General features: G+C 36.9%; 2 pseudogenes; both read left to right on the top strand.

Annotated features, from left to right (window-relative positions):
- The first annotated feature begins 1,640 nt into the window (after positions 1–1,640).
- Positions 1,641–2,658, top strand: LOC147497556 (auxin-responsive protein IAA27 pseudogene; annotated as a pseudogene).
- Positions 2,659–3,735: 1,077 nt separating this feature from the next.
- On the top strand, positions 3,736–4,259 carry LOC147497557 (large ribosomal subunit protein P2 pseudogene; annotated as a pseudogene).
- The last annotated feature ends 3,182 nt before the right edge of the window (positions 4,260–7,441 follow it).

Here is a 7,441-nt window from a genome sequence, read left to right on the forward strand (position 1 = left end):
ACACAATTATGTAGTAAGAGCACGCATGTACGTGGTACAGAGTAAACACATATACTGGTTGATTTACAGCCAGACACTGACTAACATAAGTTTACAAGATGCTAATCTCAATTAGTTTACAGAATATACAGCAGAAGCATTACCCAATACAAGTACTAAAACACGTCTACTGAATGAGAAATTTGTGAACCAATGAGTAAAAGAAACTCCAACAACAAGAAGCTTAAAATGACATGGAATTTTAATAAGAGTAAGCCTATAGAGAAAAATTATTTTTAGTATAAAGATAAATTGTTACCTGTAGCAGCACTATTTGTGTGTTTCCTTGATATCAAATTTGGCACAATTCTACCAAGTCCAGTGGATAGTACCTTTTTCACAAGAACAAAAAGTCTAAACGTGAAATTCTCTCAAATCAGTGGAAGGAATCCTAGACCACAAAAATCTTACCATCATCACAACTAATGCGGAAAGGGCACCAGATAGTAAGATTGACTTGGGATGGCGCATTGCCATCGTCTTTGCAATTATAAATGTCTCATCTCCTATCTAGCATTAAATAAAATATATATCGTATAAGCTATAAAACAAATTCTAAATGTGTTTGGAGGCTTGTCATCTCCCCTAAATCTTTTCCACAGCTGTGAATTAAAACATAGTGAAAAAGAAAGTAATGAGGGCAGAATTGTGAGTAAAAAGAAATGGGAACCTGAATGAGATTGAGCGAAGTTGACTCTCCGCCGTAATATTCATTTCTATCCATGTACAGGACCTGATTTATTATGAAATACAAGAGAGTAGGCATTACAGAGATGGAAATATATTTTACAACATAAGAAGAAGCAGTATAGGGATCTATAGCTTTCAGTTCCTGCATGATCAGCCTGATGCAGCCCTCCATTTGATCTCTATATGGATCTCGAGCATCCACAACATACGTAACTGGTACTCCATGTACGTGCAATGAAGAATATCACCACCTATAATTTTACTATAAGGATTAGGAGCTCGTCCACTAAAGCAAAACACACTAGAACTAATAAGACAAACCTACCTCATCAGGTTTGGAGAAAATCTGCAGTTCTTCCTCAGTCAAGTCAACAAAAAAAAAAGAGGTCAAATCAGAAAATGTAACTGGGACTAGGGCTTATACTCACCTAGCTATAAGTTTAACACTAGTTTCTACCATCAGAAAATGAAGATTGGACTACTCACATATAAGTTTAGTTTTTACCAGAACTATTTACTGACATAAACATGGGGAAAGAAATCAGAAAACCAAAAGTCCACAGCAACACAACATGGGAACCACCAAAACACGAATAGTCTAAATTAAAGTTTTTTAGTGCATGCTGACTCAGATAATCTCCACCATCCATCTCAAATGTTTATTAATCTCAATGTTTGATATCTTTCTTCCTCTTTTTATAACAAAGGGGAACCAAAATTTCACTTTCATTGGAACATGATTACATAGGCTCAACAACAACAAAGATCTTCATGTTCAACTCTTACAAGTGGTGAAGAAGATGAAAAGAAGAAGACCGCTAACACCGAACTAAGACTTGGTTTACCCGGTTCTCAATCACCACCGCATTTAAAAACTACTACTACTAATTTTTTTCACTTTCGGTGAAAGGGGTTGAAGATATGAGTGGTTTATCACTTGGGGTGGCCAAGAATTTTGGAACAAAGAGAGGTTTTTCTGATGCTATTGATTGTAATGGAAAATGGAGTGGTTTAGATGGAGATTTGAGTAAAGGTGGTGTTTTGTTCTCACCTAGAGCTGGAAATAATGCCGGGCGGAAATCTCTTGGGGTGTTGGAAAATAATAATAATAATAATAATAATATTACCCAAGTGACTAGTTCAGATGTCGTTGTTGTTTCAAATTTTGCTTCAAGAAAAGAAATCTCAGCTTGTTTCTTTTTCGTGATCGCTCCCCTCCTTCAAAGGCTCAGTTGTAGGATGGCCACCGATTCGGTCCTTCCGAAAAGAACACTATGGCTGCTAATCCAGCCTAAGAATAGCGGTGATGCCGAGGGTAAATCGGGTCGGGTGTTTGTATGTGAAAGTTAGCATGGACGGTGCTCCATACCTGAGGAAGGTTGATCTGAAAACATATTCCAACTATGTGGAACTTTCAACTGCACTTGAGAAGATGTTCAGTTGTTTTACCATTGGGCAGTGCGGTTCTCATGCCGTCACAGGCAGAGATGGGCTAACTGAGAGTAGACTGATGGATCTTCTCCATGGTTATGAGTGCGTGCTCACTTATGAAGACAAGGACGGTGATTGGATGCTTGTTGGTGACGTTCCATGGGACATGTTCACCGACTCCTGTAGGAGGCTAAGAATCATGAAAGGTTCCGAGGCAATTGGCTTAGCCCCGAGGGCCATGGAGAAATGCAAGAGCCGGAACTAGCAGCACCACCAATGCCACCAACAGATGGAGGATCAACATTATGTGAAGTGAAAGGCGGTCTAAGGTGACCGTTAACCCAATAGTAATATCGTTTATAGGAGTCTAAAAGTAGAAAGACTATTTCTTATCCCATATATTGTTTAAGATATCAAAAGAAGGTTTGCTGCTGCATGAACTGGATAAGTAGACTTAAGCTATCCTTGGAGACAGTTTCAAGTTAAAAAAAAATAAAATGTTGAGGCAAGTTCTAAGACTAGCCAAAATAAGATCTAGAGTAGTGTTGGCTTTGGCTATGTTAGCATTTAAAATGAAGCAAACATCATTTGTGTGTTTAAAACATTCCAGGTTACAACCATCAGACGCATAGAACTTTAGTATAAAAGCAACCTACCCCATGTCAAGTATAAACTAACCTACGTACAATTTAGAACTTTAACACCAATCCAACCACTACATCCACGTAACAAAATGAACTACCGATAAGGCAATGTAACTATCAACCCAAACATTTACCCAGTAGAATATCTCATAATGTAACTATCAACCCATAACTTATAGTACAGCCACACAAAAATTTAAGGAACAACGAAACTGAATTTTATCTATTCTAAAGATTAAAAAGTACACTCAAAGGTCTAGACACAATCTAGTGATATTTTTCCTATTCTAAAGATTAACAAGTACACACTCAAAGGTTTGGACACGCCTAGTGATATTTTTCATAGTTCATAGAAGTGAGGGAACACTTGATTACAACTACAACAAGGTGAAACAAATTCCACCAAACAAATGGCACAAACATTCCATTAATGTATTTATTAACTTAAAGGTTTGTATACAATACATGGTAAAGAAAAAAAATTCAAATCCTACTTCTGTGCAAAAATGGTAAAGAAAAGAGGTTGAGCTGTATAAGTCGGGAGCAGATTTAGTAGCAACTATGGAACATAGAACTTTGGAAGTAAGATCTAATTACTTTAATTGACAACACTTAATCAAGGAAAATTTTCCACTAAAATGGCCCATAACAACAAATTTTCCACTAACAAAAGCTATGTTTTACTAAAGGGGGGAAACAAAGGAACATCGTAACAGAGGGGAAGAACAAAGGAACATCAAAACAACACCATTTTGGAAAGAATCAAAACCATCTACAATCAAACAATTACAAATGAGAAGAATACGAACCTGAAAAATTAAAACATCAAACTTTTTTCCTCTAATAGAAATTTCAGCATCTAACCTGATAAATTAATTAAGAGCCAAAAATGAGAAAAGCTTGTTTTGAGAGGAGAGAAAAAAAAAAGACAATGAAGGTGGTCGCCACATATTTGCTTGCATTGTTGGGTGGAAACAACAAACCTTCTGCTGATCACATCAAGACTATTCTTGCCTTCGTTGGGGCTGATGCTGATGATGATAAGATTGATCTTCTCCTATCGCAAGTCAAGGGCAAGGACATAACAGAGGTGATTGCATCTGGAAGGGAAAAGTTGGCTTCAGTTCCTTCTAGTGGTGGTGGCGCTGCTGTTGCTGTAGCTGCCTCCGATGGTGGTGGTGCCACAAAGACTCTTCTTCTTGAATCAAAGAAAGAAGAGAAGGTTGTAGAGGCAGAGGTGTCTGACGATGACATGGGATTTGGTCTCTTTGATTGAGGGGTTTGTGACCACACATCCTTTGTAGAAGTCGGAGATGCTGGTGAAATGTTGGTGTTCACTGTCTGCTGGGTAGATCTGCTTTTCATGTTTTGAGGAAGTTATTGAGTTTTAAACTTTTTTGTAGAAAGGAGTTTGATGGGATGAATTTGAAATATCCTTGGTGTACTCAAAGTATGTTGACTTATTCAAATTAAGAGCCAAAGATAATTAAGGCAACCTGAAATTTTTTGAAGCTCAACCCAAAAGTCTAAGCTTTGAAGGAAACCTAAAACCAAAATTAGGCTTTGCAATACACCCACAATTTGAAGCTTCTCAAGCAAAAAGAGATAGAAAAAAAAACTTACTCACTGCAAAAAGAGAGAGAGAAATAAAGTGTGGTCAATTTTGTTGCTTTGGTGGTTGGAGCAAAAGTTTGAGAAAAGAAAGTGTTTATGGTTTTTCAATTTTTAGTTTTTTGTTCGAGCGCCAAAAAAATGAAAATACCCTGCTCTTAAGAATGCCCAAGAGCAACACCATTCTCGTCATAATAAAGGATATACCAAATACCCCTTTTAGATTGGTACAACCTTGTAACAACGAAGAAGGCGCGGTAAATTATAAGTTGTAACATTAGCAGCGAAAGTGGCGTCCTAATTGATAAAGTCCCAATAAAAAAAATTGCATTTATTTTTTTCTAAAAATTTAATTACACTAGTTGTCATGCACGAGGTGTTGCAATTGATAAATTCAAACTTATAACAAGGTGAAATTTTAGCAGCCCCTAGAGGCGTTGCAATTGGTGACTTGTAACAACAATTTTTTGGCGTTGCAAAAGAGTGCGCTGCAAAAAACCCCTTTTGTTGTAGTGTTATTTGCCCGTTGAATTGGAGCACTGTGCTATGTGGGCTATAAAAAGCCTTAACTTCAATGTCGATGAGGCGGGTGTCAAGCGCAAGTTGCAATTGAATGAGCTTGAAGAAATCCGTAGCGATTCTTATGATCTCGCAAAGGATTATAAAGCTAACATGAAACGTGTTCATGATAAGTAAATCTTGCGCAAAGAGTTTGTGGTAGGTCAAAAAGTCTTGCTTTACAACTCCTGTCTACATATTTTTCCAGTGAAATTAAAAACCCATTAGTCTGGTCCTTTTCTGGTTACTGAAGTCACCCCTCATGGGGCAATCACCTTGGTAAATCCCAAGGACAATAGTACCTTCCAAGTCAATGGCCAACGGTTGAAAGATTTTCATAAGGTATTGTCCAATGATGTAGAGGAAGTCCTTTTACAGGACCTTGTTTATGAGGACTGACCTTTTTCATTGGTGTACTTCCTTTCATTTACACATATTGGTAAGTTCACCATTCAGGTAACCGGGCCCTCCTTATGGAGTGTGTGGCTGTAAGTACCGGATCCTAAGTTCACGTTAAACATAATTCATGTTTTCCACTCTTGCATGTTTTCTCGGATTTTGAGTCATGTTCTTCTATGGTGTGAATTATGCATTTATTGCTTTATTATTTTTCTTATATTAAATCTTAATCATAAAAAATAAAAATTGTTAAAATCATAAAAATAGTAATTTAGGAAGTCTCGAGAATCTGACTTTAAAAGACCCGCTTTTAAAACAAATTTTCTAAACTTCATTGCCAAAAATTTGTTTGGGGGTGGGGTGTTCGTTTCTGTACTAGATTGTTCAACTTTCTATTTGTGTTGCGAAAACCGTTTAATTCTATTTCGATTCGGGTTAACATTATCTGTGAAATTAGAGTTCATTTGTTCGCATAACTTACATCACGCACGCATTTTGAGGCATTTTCTATCTTCTTATATGTCATCCATAGTCAAAATAGAGTGTTTTATGGATCATTGGATTGGAAATTCTCTCCTGATCATTTCCATAGCTCATTCGCAAAAATCCGATTGGTAAAGAAGCGGCAAATTTAGTTTGAAGTTGCGCGAAAAATTTAAAAATTCGAAAAATCAAATTGGGCTTGGGCCCAATCTCGTGCACATGTGCAACGCACGTGTGGCTCCATCTTCAACATAACAGTTGCGATTTCACCTTCCAAAACCACCATTACCAAATTCAAAACCTAACCTAAAAAAAAAACCTAATTATACCCACGCCAAACATTTAAATCAATCCCAATTCCTCTCCAAATCATTCCCCCACCACCAAAACATTAGAAAAAACAAAATAATTTGTGGAATTTGAACTGCTGCGCCACCACCACTGTTTGGTTAATGAGGTTGTCTCAAACTTTATCCACACATTCCATTTAAACCCCCAAATCGTTCCAAAGTTTCAATGGCTCAAAGACGCCGGATTTTGCCGGAGCACGTGATAAGAGCCCAAAACTGTAGTTTTAACCCTATAACAGTCATACTTTTAGACCAATTATGTGAGTAATAATTAAGAGTTAATACTGATTACGCGTTTTTATGCGTTTCAGGCTTCAAAGTCAATTATGTGCAGAAATGTGCAACTTTGATGAGATAAAGGAGCAATGGTTGGTTGCTAAGGAGTTCTGTGATTAAAGGCCAAAATTCAAGAAGACAAAGCCTTTCTAAAGCCCGGTCAAAGCTAAAAAGTCAAAGTCAATGCGGGCAGAAACAGCACACAAAGTCAGCAGAACTTTTGAAGGCCGTATCTTTGGACTCAGACCACGGAATTGGGTCTACCTTATGTCAAAACGACCGGCTCGGAAAGAGATTTCTAATGGTCTAAGCTTTGGCCCAATCAGAGGAGCAGAAGTGGAAGAAAAGTCTGTCGAAGCTAACTGCAGCTGAAGAGGCCTTTTTGGACTAAAAGAATTGGGTTTTGGGCCTGATTCTCTGGCCCAAAACATGGCTCCAAGCCAATGCACGATTTTTGGATCTGAAATATATAAAAACAAAAGCTTAGCTCTTTGTTAAGGGTAGCTAGTTAGACCTAAAACTATAGATAATTCTAGATCTAGTTTTCATTAAATAAAATTAAGTTTAGTTCATTTCAATTCTTGTTTTAGATTAATCTTTAGAATCATTGTTCTTCATTAGTTTGATAAATAAAATAGCTAGTTTATCAATTTCAATTTATAGATCTAATTTTAATTCTTGTTGAGTATCATTTCTGAGTTGTTAAATTAGATTGAAGTATTGTTAGTTAAATTAGCCAAGTTAGAATTTTGGTATGATGTTTAGTTATAATTCAATGAGAAATAATGGTTTTATGAATCAAGGCTAAAACCTCCATTAGAGGGGTTGATGAAGCCTTGATGAAAACTTAGTTGTATAGTGTAGAGTCGTTGTAGAGTCTATTCCATTCTAGAAGGTCGTGTTTCGCCATGAGAATGGGTGGACGACCTCACAAGCTAGATATAATTGGCAGAAATGCCA

Source organism: Coptis chinensis, chromosome 5 (genome assembly GCF_015680905.1).
Source record: "Coptis chinensis isolate HL-2020 chromosome 5, ASM1568090v1, whole genome shotgun sequence".
NCBI classification, from domain to species: Eukaryota; Viridiplantae; Streptophyta; class Magnoliopsida; order Ranunculales; family Ranunculaceae; genus Coptis; species Coptis chinensis.